Below are 14712 nucleotides of genomic sequence, written 5' to 3' on the forward strand. Positions count from 1 at the left end.
ATCCAAAATAAAAGTTTTCCTCCAACACCAAATTATTCTATATGGTCCAAATATTGTTCAGTAAAAAGTTACACCATTTTGAACGTCGGGTTTGGGGGGGGGGGCAAGTCGGTAAATTAGTAGTTTTTTACTTCTTTCGTCAATATTTCTACACGTAAGCGGTTTAGCGTGAACAATATTCGTTACAAAAATATTCTACAATAAATTTGAAATGAAAAAGGTCCTATGCATAATTGTTCTAAAATCAACGGTTACGGAGGGTGTAAAGTGGAGGTTTTCCATATTTTTCACATTATTTGGGCAAATTATAATATTATTACTGCGAAAACAAATTTTTTTAACAGGGTTGTGTTTTCTAAAAATATAATTTGCTATTTCAATAGCCGGTAGTATGTTACTGATAAGCCCTTGAAGGAACGTCAACCTCACCACCTTCAAGAGGCTTCTACAGGCCTAGGCCATATAAATCTCTGGTACGAAGAAACCCACTCTGAACTTTCTATGGACACTGTTGTATGAATATCTTTGTAACAGTAAAATTTTCGTTTCAAATTTAATGTAGAACATTTTTGTATAGAATATTGTTCACGCTTAACCGTTTAGGTTTAGAAATAATGACGAAAAACGTAAAAAACTACTAATTTGCCGACTTCTCCCCTCCCCGTCCCTCCAAACCCGACGTTCAAAATGGTGTATTACTTTTTACTGAACAATATGTGGACCATATAAAACAATTTGGTGTTCGAGGAAAACTTTTATTTTGGATGACGGGATTAGGCCTTTTTGGACCAATTATACCATACTACCTCCGTTAGGTACTTCAAAACCGTTAATTTTAGGAGGATTATGTATAGGACCTTTTTTATTTAAAATTCAATGTATAACATTTTTGTATAGAACATTGTTCACGCTAAACGGCATATAGGGGAGTGCATATATATTTTCACTGCGGAAAAAATCAAACAAGATAGAACTTTTTGCAATTTCATTAAGAAATGTTTAATAAACAACATATCAAAAAGTTCTACTCAAGAAGTGGGTGCTTCATTGTTTATTAAACAAATGAACAACTACGAATTTAGATGTTTTTTAAATAACTCCGAAAATATAAATTTTAGAGAAAACTGACTTGACCATTGAAAAATTCAGAAAATTTTACAAAAAAAACCTTATATAAAGAATTTTCTAAAATTAAATCTGTATCTTCTATAATTTTTTATTTATAACGCTAAAGTCACCCTTCTCACAAACATTGGCGCACTGTAAACTAACGTACGGCGAAGTGCACGGTCGAGTTATTTTAATGTAATTCTTTAACTAATGGATCAAATGAAATATTACAAATTGAACATGAAAGAAGAATAATTAAACTATCTTAAGGTTATAATAAAAAGAAATAAAATTTATAGGCATAAGTACGGTGTGGGCGGAAAGTGAGCCTTACATGAATTTTGTTTAAAAATGATTAAAAATATGTAACTAATACAATTTTTCTTATAAAACCCTCAATTTTGCACAACTTACCTTTCAAGCATCTTACTAAATAATGATGTTTCATTCAAAAAAATCTCAAAAATTTAATTCAAATGATATGACATCTCAAAAAATGTAATTTTTGAAATGTTCGTAGTTCTATAGAATTACCACCATTTTAAGACGGTATTACTCAAGTTTGAACAGATCTATTCAATATACAGTTTTATAAGTGCTTTTTTAAAGCTTAGGATGTAATCTTTAAAATGCACTAAATTATTTTACTTTAGAAATGAAATAAACTATTTCTTTTTGAGAAAATTAAGAAAGATAACAAAAATGTAATACAAAAACCGAAAATTACCAGCTAAAAAAATGTTTATACAAAGTGATCAAAACTTTTTTCTGTAAAACTTGCCTAAAATACATTTAATAATAAGCTTCAACAATAATAAATGTTCAGCAAAAAAAATTTTTTTTAGCTCTTATACAGTATGTCTGCGTAACTTGGAACCTATTGATAACTTTTTTATTATCAGTTTTACGAAAAAAAGTTATTCTTTATAAAATACTCTGCATCGTATATAATCTAAGATGCAATCATCAAATATCAAATTTAATTAATTTTATACGAGGTATGTCGAAAAATATGAATTTCACTCAAGAGTAAAGTACCGTTATATTTCACAATATCGAAAATTGTTATTAAGAAAAGTTGTTTGGAATTAACAAATTTGTTTTAGTGTTCAATTACATCCTTCTACTTAAAATATTGTGAATAATAAAGGCACTTAACTCAAAAATTCATATTTTTTACATACCTCGTATGAAATTTAAAAAGTTTGATATCTGATGGTTGATATTAGATTTTAGACCAGGGAGAGCATTTTATGAAGACTAACTTTTTTTCGTAAAAGTGATAATAAAATAGATATCATAATTGTAATAAAATGATGAGTATTAGACCTGGATCCCGCGTAGGAAAAAAAAGTTGATTAATAGCAAGCTGAAAATTTGTTAATAGCTTAACGGTGTCTAGTCGGACAAACATTGATGCACGGGAACACTGAAACAGGGGAAGTTTTAACGGTGGAGCATGATAAACGTGTCGCTTTGACAAGTTTATGATGGTGAAAAATAGCAAGTTGTTTTTAAGTTTATTCAATAGCCAACGTTATATAATATATGAAAAAATGTTTGTCCGACAAAAAGGTTGGGCATTTTAACGAGTCCGACACGTAGAACATGTCACATCACAGGAACTATGTTGGTGATGAATAGCAGTCTGATTTTTGCATGAGAGTTTAATGAAAGGTTAAAAAAGCAATTGGAAGTTCTGTCGGACAAAATGAATGGGAAATTTTCCTAGTCGGACATTCTAAACATGTAAGATATAGACAAAAATGTTGGTGATAAATAGCAAGCTAATTTTGATTTGTTTATGTACAAATTATATTTTGTAACGCAAAAAGTTATATGTCGGACAAAAAGTTTAGGCAAATCGAAGGAAATAAATAAAAAACATTTTTTCAGAATGACTTAGTCACATATTGATAAAGCTATTTTAGTTGTATATTATTAATTATATTCACATATTTGCATGTGCATTTATATACATGCACACTCCAAAAACAGTGAGGTAAGTATCAATGCATGTATACATTGCAAAACAATTATTTTCTTGGGTGGAGTTTGTTCTAGATATTCTCAAAATTACAATAAAAAATGTCAAAGAACATGTGAAAGCAATCTCTTAGGGTTTTCTAATTAGGCGTATCAGAAAGTACGGAAAATTTCCTACAAAAAACGTTGTATACATTTTTTTTCATACTCAAATCTTAACCCTGTAAACGACATTGAAAAATGTGAAGAGTCTAAAACTTCGGTGCTTATAAGAATAGATGTAAATATGACACATTATGCTTAGAAGTATGTATTAGAAGGCTGCATTTGTCAGTGTGACACTTTGTGCTATACAAAGTAGTATTTGAAAGTACATGGTCTCTGAGTTTCTGTTTGCCACGTGTGTTGGAAATTAAAATTTATATTAACTATGGAGTGTTTTTGTGTCTATTTTTGAGTGTCAACAGTTTAAATTTTAAGTCGCCAAATCAAAAGTGAAACCATTCAACGGAACATTTTTGAGTAATTTTCGAACATTTTACAAAGTTAGTAAAATACTTGGTCATCAATTCAATGAGGTTCAGTTGCCAGATAATTGTGAAAGTTCTATTGAATATCATTCTTCGTGCTATAATGCTTTGCTTGATTGAAAAAGGGTACCTAAATAAATTATTACTAAAATTGTATAACGTAATTTTTCTCAACTTTCTACAAATGAAATAATAATGTAATTAATATGTCACATGGCAAGAAATAATTTGCTGCCAAAATAAATCGATTAGTTTAAATTTGAAGTTACGATTGCAATTTATTATGAATTATTGTCAAAAGTGACAGTTTTTCTTAAATGGAAATGTATCCATAGACATAAGGGTAGACAGGGAATACAGTGCAAAAAGTCGATAGGTGGTCTATCTATCTCTTTTAACCAAGCGATCCCGCGCATGTGGCAGACAAAGATAGCTAGACCACTCAATCCATAATATAATTTGCCTGATCTACTATAAATGTATTACAGTGAGGTATCTAAATGATGTTGACATAAATCGAAAGATATCGATTGTAATTGATTGCAGGTACTTTTGACATAGAATAATCACCCCTTATTGAAATTTCAAAAATTATTTTTTTAAATTGTCCGACTACAAAATCTACCCCTTATTTTTTTCCGACAACAGTCATTCTTGGTAAGAAATAATTTAGTTAATTAAATTTCGTCTTTGTCGGAAAGCTATTTATCACCAGCATTTTTGTCTATATCTTACCTGTTTAGAATGCCCGACTACGAAAACTTCCCATTAATTTTGTCGGACAGAACTTCCAATTGCTTTTTTAACCTTTCAATGAACTCTCATGCAAAAATCAGACTGCTATTCATCACCAACATAATTCCTGTGATGTGACATGTTCTACGTGTCGGACTCGTTAAAATGCCCAACATTTTTGTCGGACAAACATTTTCGCATATATTACATAACGTTGGCTATCGAATAAACTTAAAAACAACTTGCTATTTTTCACAATCATAAACTTGTCAGGACGACACGTTTATCATGCTCCACAGTTAAAACTTCCCCTGTTCCAGTGTTCCCGTGCATCAAAGTTTGTCCGACTAGACACCGTTAAGCTATTAACAAATTTTCAGCTTGCTATTAATCAACTTTTCTTTCTTACGCGGGATCCAGGTCTATATCTGTAATTTGGGAAAAAATTGAAAAAAAATTTTTTCGATTAGAATGATGTAATTGTATATTTAAACATCGTTTTTAATTTCAAACAACTTTTCATAATAGCCTTTTTTGATATTCTGGAATATAAAGGTACTTTACTCTTTAACGAAATTCATATTTTTGACATAACTCGTATAAAATTGATAAAATGTGATATCTGATGGTTGAGTTTTAGATTTTTGACTATCCATAGCATTTTATGAAGAATAACACTTTTTTCGTAAAAATGATAATAAAAAAGTTTTCCATGCGGTTCCTAGCTATGCAGAGATACTGTATAAGAGCTTCTATATAGAATTTTCAAATTGCAATGCCATATTCGGATTCAGCATAATCAAAAACAAAATAAAAACATATTTGATCAAAGTAAAATGATGAATTTAACGATATTTTTAAAATTATTTATACAAAACAATTGTTATTGCTTAAACAATTAATAAACAATTAGCGGTCAAATCTGCGAGTAGAACTTTTTACTTTCACATGTATATAAACTAACAAAAAAAGTTTTGGAAAAATATAATCTTGTTTGAATTTTTCCGAAAAAATGCATGTTTTCGTTCTAATTGCACTCCCCTAATAGTTTTAGAAAAATTGACGGAAAACGTAAAAACTACGAATTTACCGATTTCTCCCCCAAACCCGACGCTCAAAATGGTGTAACTTTTGACTGAACAATATATGGGCCATATAGGACAATTTGGTGTTAAAGGATAACTTTCACTTTGGATGTCTGGGTTTGGGTCTAGTTATACCATACTATAGGGGTGCTGAAACGAAGTATTCTGAAAAATTATAAAAAATTAATTGCCACGAACGACGCCAGTCTCAATCAAAATAAATTTTCACCTGATTCATATTTGTAAACTAACATAGCCTGTGGAAATGTTGGGGTCCAAAAACAGTGATTAACAAGTAATCGGACTTCGTAAGTCCTAGGTTTTCACCCAAAGTAATCGAAAGTAGAACTGGAAGTCGATATTTGAACGATTCGTGTATCTTTGCGCCAATTGATAAACGATTTTACTAATTTTGAGTCATTTTTACAAAGTTTGGGTCATCATTGTTTAAACAGAAATGACTACAAAATCGAAACTAAAGATTCAAACTCAACTTTTCAATACACTTCGATTGATGTGTTACATGTAATATTTCTGCACTTCTGGTTAGAACTTTTTAATCGGAAATGATATAAAAACCAAAATTTTACATTTGTTCTCATCTTGCTAAGGCACGTCGAATGATATATCGCTTATACTATTTCGGTGACTTTAAAACAGTTCATACGGTTGCAACTCTAAAACCGGAAGTCCGATGTCAAATTTCTCATCTTTAATACCATCCTTGGGTTATAAGCTTTTATTCGACACGTCATCTGTCATTCTATCTGTATTAATAACGGAGGAGATAGACATACGGGCAGACAGTCATGAAACTGGAAGTATATATTTGTTCTCTTCTTGTGAAGTCGCGTCGAATAATATATCACTTGTATTATTCCGGTGACTCTAAAACAGTACTTCTGGTCGCATTTCTAAAACCGGAAGTCCTATGTCAAGTTTCTCCACTTTCTTGTCATTCTGCCTGTTATAGTGGAGGAATTATATTCGCAGTCGGACCGACAGACAGCCTAGATTAAATTTCTCACCTATAGTAGCATCCTTGGATTATAAGCTTTAATTTGACACCTCATTTGAGATTCTACCTGTGGTATAAGGACGGAGAAGTTATATTCGCGATCAGACAGACCGACGGCCAGACAGCCCATTTAAAATTTCTCACCTTTATTACTATCCTTGGATTATAAGCTTTCATTTGACACCTTATTTCTTATTTGTCATTCTACCTGGTACAATGACGTAGGGGTTATATTCGCGGTCGGACAGACAGACGGACAGACAGCCTAAATCAAATGTCTCACCTTTAGTACCATCCTTGGATTATAAGCTTTCATTTGACACCTCATTTGTCATTCTACCTGGTATAAAGACAGAGGAGTTATATTCGCGGTCGGAGAGACCGACGGTCAGACAGCTTAAATAAAATTTCTCACCTTTAGTACCATCCTTGGATTATAAGCTTTTATTTGACACCTCATTTGTCATTGTAGCTGGTATATTGACGGAGGAGTTGTGATCACAGACAGATAGACAGACGGACGTGGGTAATTCAAAGTTTTCACATTTTTTCAAAATTGGATGAAAATAAAAACAGAAAACTAAGTCGATAGTGATATCATCGGAACCAGAAGATCAGAAAATGTAAATTGTTTGTAAACTGCGAAATAACAAGTGGTGGAAACGGAATACTTGGGAATCAAATTTTCGAGCTATGAGAAAGTGGAAGAAGCAAAAATACGTGAATAAGGCAAACGGAGTAGCAGGATACCTAAATAACATAATATGGCGAAACAAATGCCTTACAATGGAAATGAAAACTAGGATATATAAATTAACAATAAGACCAATAATGACGTATACAGCGGATACATCAAATACCAAAAAGATTATTGGAGACAGCAGAAATGAAAATCTTAAGTAAGATAAAAAACCAAAAAGAAGTAGAGTAAGAGGTGAGTAAATAAGAGCGAGATGTGGAATAGAAGAAATACTTGAGCAGTCCGATAAGCACTTAGCCTCACCGCCCGATAGCGCCACTACTTCTTATTACTGCAAATATGTAGCAAATACTGCTGAGAAGTGGTAACACGATCATGTTTTTGGTCAATAGTCAGCAAACACGGCACCTATCGGCAGTACCTATATTTTCTTCATATTCAAAACTTCGTTCAAAATATGACTAGTCCACTTGTCTAATCTTCGGTCTCAGTGGAGGATGATCTTCAGTAATAGAAACACCAATAGAACTTAGATATTTTATTGATAGCGGTAGACACCAGGGTAGTTACCCCGAGAGAACGTTGAGTACTGATATGTGGCTTGTACGCGACTTAGTTGAAGACTCTATGATGCTACCTACATATTGAATGTATGAAGGAATGAAGTTTTTTTTTTATGAGTGAAGTTAAGGAATGAAGTTAAAAAGGCACATCTGGCCTGGCCGAGTTGATTCTAATGAATGAAGTTAAAATGTATTCTCTCTTGTTGGCAACATGAATTGGGTCATAGCCCATATGACAAAAGAACAAAGGTTTTTACTTTGTCAGCTAAATTAATGTCCATTGCCAAAATATTGTTTATAGATTGCTGCAATTAAGGGGGGAAATAGGTTTAGGAGCCCGATTTTCATGTATTTTTGAAATTTTTTTTAGGTAGAAAAACGAAATTTTTTTTTACAACTTTGGGATCATTTTATACATATTCTAAAGTATATGTCCAAATTTTTTAAAGTTATTATATTTAAAAATAGAGCAGTTGTAGGTCGCAACCCGTGGACGTTCGCCGCACGAACATGTCGCTTCCCAAGTAGCAATTTTTCGACGCATTGGTTGTCAGTACAAACAAATGCACTGTATACAACGTTGCCTGAGAGCATTTTCAGTTGTTTCGGCCAACGTCCCCTACCCCGACTGACATTACGATGTTACAACCTATAGTTATACGGGCAACTAATGTATTACCATTGTGTCACAATGATTGTGACAACTACAGTAATCCCTCTTCAACCGCGGGGGTTACGTTCCGAAGAGAAAGGTGTGGTTGGTGAAACCGTGGATGGCGAGGGATCCACGATCCAAAGAAGAATATGACATATTTATAATCCCAATTTGGATAAATACGTATATTAGTATATATGTACATAGAAAGAAATATGATGAAATTGCATATCTGTGAAATAGTATTATCATATCAACAAAAATGAAGACGCTGAGATCATCGTCCACATTCGCCGATATTTTAAACCTTCCGAACTATAAACTAATTGCCGTAGTCTTACTACTAAGAACAAGCGCCAGTGGCGTATCATGAGTAATTTAACGCGACTGGTCAAATTATAAAAAATATATTTTATAAAAATAATAAAATATTCTCAATAAAGATTCGACAGATATCGTAACCGCGGATAAGTGAAACCGCGGTTGATGAGTCCGCGGATAATGAGGGATTAATCACAGTTCAGTGTGGTTCAGTTTTTTCAACAATCACAACGAGTTAAAAATGTAAACTAATTTACGCCCTGGCCGACTCTGTAGTTGTAGTTGAGTAGTTATCTGTCACGTCACGACCCTTGTGTTGTTCTAGAGGTGTGACAAGTTTGCGGCAACTAGGAGAAAAAGAATTTACTTTATAACCTTATTTTTTTCTTATTATTATATATTTTATTTTGATGGAAATTTTCGATTTATTTAACAACCTGTTTATTTGTTTTTTTAATAGCTGGTTTCCATTCCATTGTTTTATCAGTAGATTTGAGATTTGATAACCTAATCTTTTTATCAGCTTTCGTAGACAGGGTTGCCAGGTCAGTTTTTACTCTTTCAGTAGTTTTGTTTTCACAAAACCAGTAGATTCTTTTTAGGGCATGTAAATATACAGTAATACAGTGATATGCACATCCGTCCTAAATGTCCCAAGAGGAATTCCAGAAAATTGGAAACCTAATTATTCCAAACCACCAACTGGTAATTACCATTTTTTTAGCTAAAATCTACTAAATCAAAAACTAAAATATACTTAAGGATTTTTGGGATATATTTGGGATTTTTTATAATAAAAACAACAGCTAACTTAAGGGGATAGGCGCAAAATGTCGTCTGTTAAAATGTTCAATGTATTTTAAATGTTTTCATTTTTTGCGAATCCTTAGAAAACTAATAAGTATTTTTGAAAAATTTAAACGCACAAAGAAAAGGTTATTACCGAGGACCGAAAGTCCCTGAAAACTTCTATGTTTATTTTAATAAGTTACAGGGGTGAAAAAAAGAAAAAATTTAGTGTGACTTTTAATTCCAAATATCTCGTTCAAAAGAAACGTTTTGGTTTTTCTAAATAATGCAGTCTTTCATTCTGCGTTTAAATTTTTCAAAAATACTTATTATAGTTTCCTCATGATTCGAAAAAATGGATCAAATTCTGTTGAAATATACCAAAAATGTACTAAAAAATATTGCCTACTAATGGTTTGTTTTTAACCAAGAGGAGTGATTCAAATGTACCGCGCTGTAATGCTTGTTTGTAATTGGTCCAACTGCAGGCAAGTTTACTCCACTCTTATAAAATTTTGACACTAATGACATTTATCAAATTTTGACCCTAGTGGAATTTCATAGGTTAGTTAAGATATACCGGCGATTTTTTGTGTTATCTGTGTTATTCCTTTAATTTTTAGATTGTTAGTCTGCTTTTATATAAAAAGCAGTCGTTTTTAGAACTCTTTAGCGACGTATTAATATAATATAATATTCATGGATTACCGTTGAGGGCCGACATGATCAACCAAAAAAGAAGATGTATTTGGTTATTATTCTAGTGACGTTCTTAGGCGTGAATCTGCCTTTTAAGTTTACTCCTCCTGGTTAAAAAATAAACTATAGAATTTTTTTAAAAAATATCAAAAATCTACCAAAAAAGTAGAAATCTACTAAATGTGGCAACGCTGTTAATGAGAATGATACACTTTTGACACTGGTCACATGACCTCTGTCACCCAATAAGAGGGTGCGTTCTAAAATGGTTTTGATAGTCGGCGCAGCCGGGTTTGGTTGGCGATTGGACTTCTAAGTTGTATTATCCGTCTAAGGTTGGTGATAAGGTATTTTTTTAGTAATATTGGTAATATTGTTTAATGCGCCATTTTGGTTTTACTTGAGATTTTTGGGATGTAAAGAAAATGAAAACGCAGAATATAAAAAATGCAGGCATTTTCTGATATCTTTAAAAGCACCATAAATACATTAAATTTATACAGAACATCTTTAACATAAATTTGACTTTTATATTAAAATTTGATTTTTTAAATTTGCATATTTTTTGTCAAAAATGTCATAAAAAAAGGAGCGCGTGTGTTTTTTAAAGGTAAAATATCCATATTTGATGGTAATCTGAGATGCGTTTATTTTTTGGTTTTCGCATTCATCATACAGGTGTTAAAAATATAGGTAAAAAAACATAACTAGTCTGACTCCTTGAGCAACCATTGCACGCGCAGGTGCTTTTTATAGTCGCTTCAGTTGTCTTATGCAACGCGTACGAAACGATGTTGCTTAAACAGGAGGTTGCCTGGGCAACGTTAAGACAACTCAAAAATCGTCCACCAAATCAGTGCAGAATAGGGTCGTCTTCTAGGCAATAACAACGTTGTAAGAAAACGTTGCCACGCGGTAGATAACGTTGTCGCGTCGACAAATTGCTACTTGGGTTGCGTGACATGTATAGAGGTCGTAATTTCAGCCTAAAATCAAAAATCCAAAAATTTTTACGTTTATTACAAGTTTCTCTTCGATATGAACCTCAAATCGGCTAAAAAAAATCAAAAATTTGAAAAATTACGCAAGATTGAAAAAAAAACATCAATTTTTACCGTTTTTTTTTTCAGTTATTTGCCCTTAAAACTGCATTTAAAACCCATTTTTTATTCCGATTGGAGGTTCATATTGAAGACAATTTAATACCGAACAATAATCACTTTGGTTTTTTAAAATTGGTTCATTATTTTTTGAGCTAGACGTCACGCAAGCCGAAAAAAAGTCGTTTCGAGAAAAACGCGTTTGAAAAAAATCTCATAGATTGCGCTCTACGCGAGCGCGCTCTGTATAATTCTCATAACTTGGGAAGGACTTCGAATTTTGCTTTGAAATTTTCAGAACACATTCTTGAATAGTAATATCGATTCATGCTAGTTCCAAAAATTCGAAATTTTGAAACCTCTAAACCTATTTCCCCCTTAAGCAAATTAAATAACCCGCACATGTTTGAATATAATAACAAATTATTTGATGTGATATACGGGGTGATAAAATTATACTGTTCAATATCGGATATTAATGCTGAATATTTGGTATTGGACACCACTCTTTACTAATTCTTGTAGCCTCTGCCAATTCATACGCACCTTCACTTTACGTTCACCTAGTAGATTTTCTTCACAGGATGAGTGTGCAGACAGATGAGTGTACATTTGTACATAATATTAATCCAGCTTTTTAATTAAAAAAAGGTCAAACTTTCTAGAACTAATGTTATTTTTAGAACACAGCGTTCTAATCGGCGAACACTAGATTGACCACAAGATTACCTGTGCATAAATATCATGTTTTCATCTTTCATTTTGTTAATTTTGTTATTAGGATTTTTAAAATAAAATAATATATGTGAACACATTCATTTTATTTTTATCTATATGTATTTATCCATCCAAGGACAGAGGTGACGATTTCGTAACCTTTAAAAAATTAAAAATTTCAATTGTTTTGCACGTCTTTTAATTTTTATATGTTTATAATTAAGAAATAAGTCTCCCTGCATAATATTTTTTCTTTTAAATAAATAGTAGTCGTTATTATGGTTAACGCATTTTAATAACTTCTGTGATAACCTTAACTTTATATTACAAAAACTGGAATAACAGATAAATAAACTTACATATATAGATATTATAGAATAAATAATATAAATATAAAAATATATAACAATAATTATAAAAAGTGTAGTGAAGTGTTTGATGAATAGGAAAATCAAGTATTATTGATGAATCTGGAAAAAACTTATTTATTTACATTTATTAATAAATTTAAAAAAGATATATGTACATCTTTTAAAAATATATACGACATGTATCAGCATTTTTTTTCCTTCTTTTATGGCCTTTGGGAACTGCGCCCATCTAGCCAGCAACACTTCTTCTTGAAATCAACGCCAACTCCTAACCAAACCTACCATACACCTTGTATCAGCATTACCAACTGCATTGTCGACAGTGGCGTAACAAAATCCGTCGGTCTACCCCCGCAAAATTGGAAATGGAACCCCCTTTAAAAAATTGTTAAATGCGACTTGTGTAACAAAAACTTATATGTGTTAGTGGATTCATGCACTATTTATAACTTATTTTTCATCTTTATTGGTATAAAATATAGAATAAAATGGAGCAAATATTAATAAAATGATTACATTATTACATAGTATTATTTAACAACTTTCTTCGTGCACTAATATCAGCGAATATATCTACAATTTTATTAATGTCTATCTGATGGGCACCTTAATTTTCCATACTTATTTCAATACTTTTTTTTTCTCCTTCTGGAAGCCGTCCGTGCATGCACCCCTTTCGCACTGCAGGCTTTTGTCTTATTGTGCTTTCTTCCGTTTGTTCTCATGACACCCAATCTAATATAGTAATGCCCTTCCCTAGCCTGTAAAGGTCCATTGGGTTAGTGCCATATGCTTTCGGACTTTCGGTCTGCAGTCTCCAATACATTGCTTGTCTCTTGCGGTCCAGAGCCTCGCAGTTGCACAATATATGACTGTCTCGGTCTCTCTATTGCATAGTCTGCAACTGAGATCTCCATTGTATAGTTCTATCCTGTGTAAACTACAGAGGTATAAGTATAACCAGTGCAATGGGGAAGTTGTATGGCCGAGTATTAAAGAAAAGGGTGGAATTAGAAATTCAGGACATGGAAGAACAAAGTGGTTTTCGCGTGCGCAGCTAACATATTCGTGATGCAACAAGTAATAGAGAAAAGAAAAGCAAGGAATCTGTCTACTCATTTAACATTTATTGATCTGGAAAAAGCCTACGACACGGTACCTTTAAGGAAACTCTTTGAAATTTTGACGACGATAGGCATAAGTGAAGCATATGTGCGAGCAATTCAAAATATGTATCAAAACCCGAAAAGCTGTATTAGACGGGGAAAATCTATGTCGAAACCATTCCCTGTTACAAAAGGCAAGGGTGCAGCTTATCGCCAACACTATTTAAAATATACATCCAAAAAGCTCTGGAGCAATGGAGGAAAACAGTTGCTGGGATGGGAATAATGATTGAAGAAAACTGCTTAACAACTTTGTTTTTTGCTGATAACCAAGTAATTCTGGCCAACGATGAACATGATATGGATTATATGCTAAGAAAGTTACAGATCGAATATGAAAAATGGGGACTATGTATGAACATGGAAAAAACGGAATATTTGAGAATAGGAGGGGAAACCGAAGATCCGCGGAACTAGAGTTAAGAAGTATAAGAAAATGTAAGGAATATAGATATTTAGGAAGCATAATCAGAAGATGGAAACTACAAAAAGAGACATACAGCAAGGAAGGAAAGCAACTCGTATTTTAAATGGTCTACTATGGTCTAACAAGGTGAATCTGGACACAAAATTAACAATCTACAGAACAATTGTGGAACCTATTATAACTTATAGAGCAGAGTATTGGCAACTCACAGGAAAGGAAAGAAAAAATATAGAAGTAGCGGAGATGGATTACTTACACAGAGCATGCAGGGTATCTAGATTAGAACACGTACCAAATGAGGAAATAAGACGACGGACAAAGAGTGTATATTCCACGGTTGACCATATAGGAACAAAGAAATTGCTATGGTATGGTCACAGTTTGGTCATGTTATGAGGATGTCAGAGGAAAGATGGCCAAAAGGAGCATTAAATTGCACACTCATAAATAGAAGAAGAAGAGGAAGGCCTACAGAAACATGAAAGAAAGGCATAGAACAGTCTATGGCAGATAGAGCTATTGAAGAAAACGAATGGGTGGATAGAAAACGATGGCGAGCTAAATGTGGAATGCGGGGGAGACCGTAGGAACTGCTTATATATATATTCATGTCGAGTCGAACAACTTTTCTATTTCGGAAAATTTTCGGAAGGGAAAAATGTTTAAACTTTGGTGTGTCCGACAACTGGAGTACCTATACCCACCCTTAACAATTTGTCCGACAATATTACCAGTAAATT

The sequence above is a fragment of the Diabrotica virgifera genome, chromosome 4 (assembly GCF_917563875.1).
Source record: "Diabrotica virgifera virgifera chromosome 4, PGI_DIABVI_V3a".
Taxonomy (NCBI): Eukaryota; Metazoa; Arthropoda; class Insecta; order Coleoptera; family Chrysomelidae; genus Diabrotica; species Diabrotica virgifera.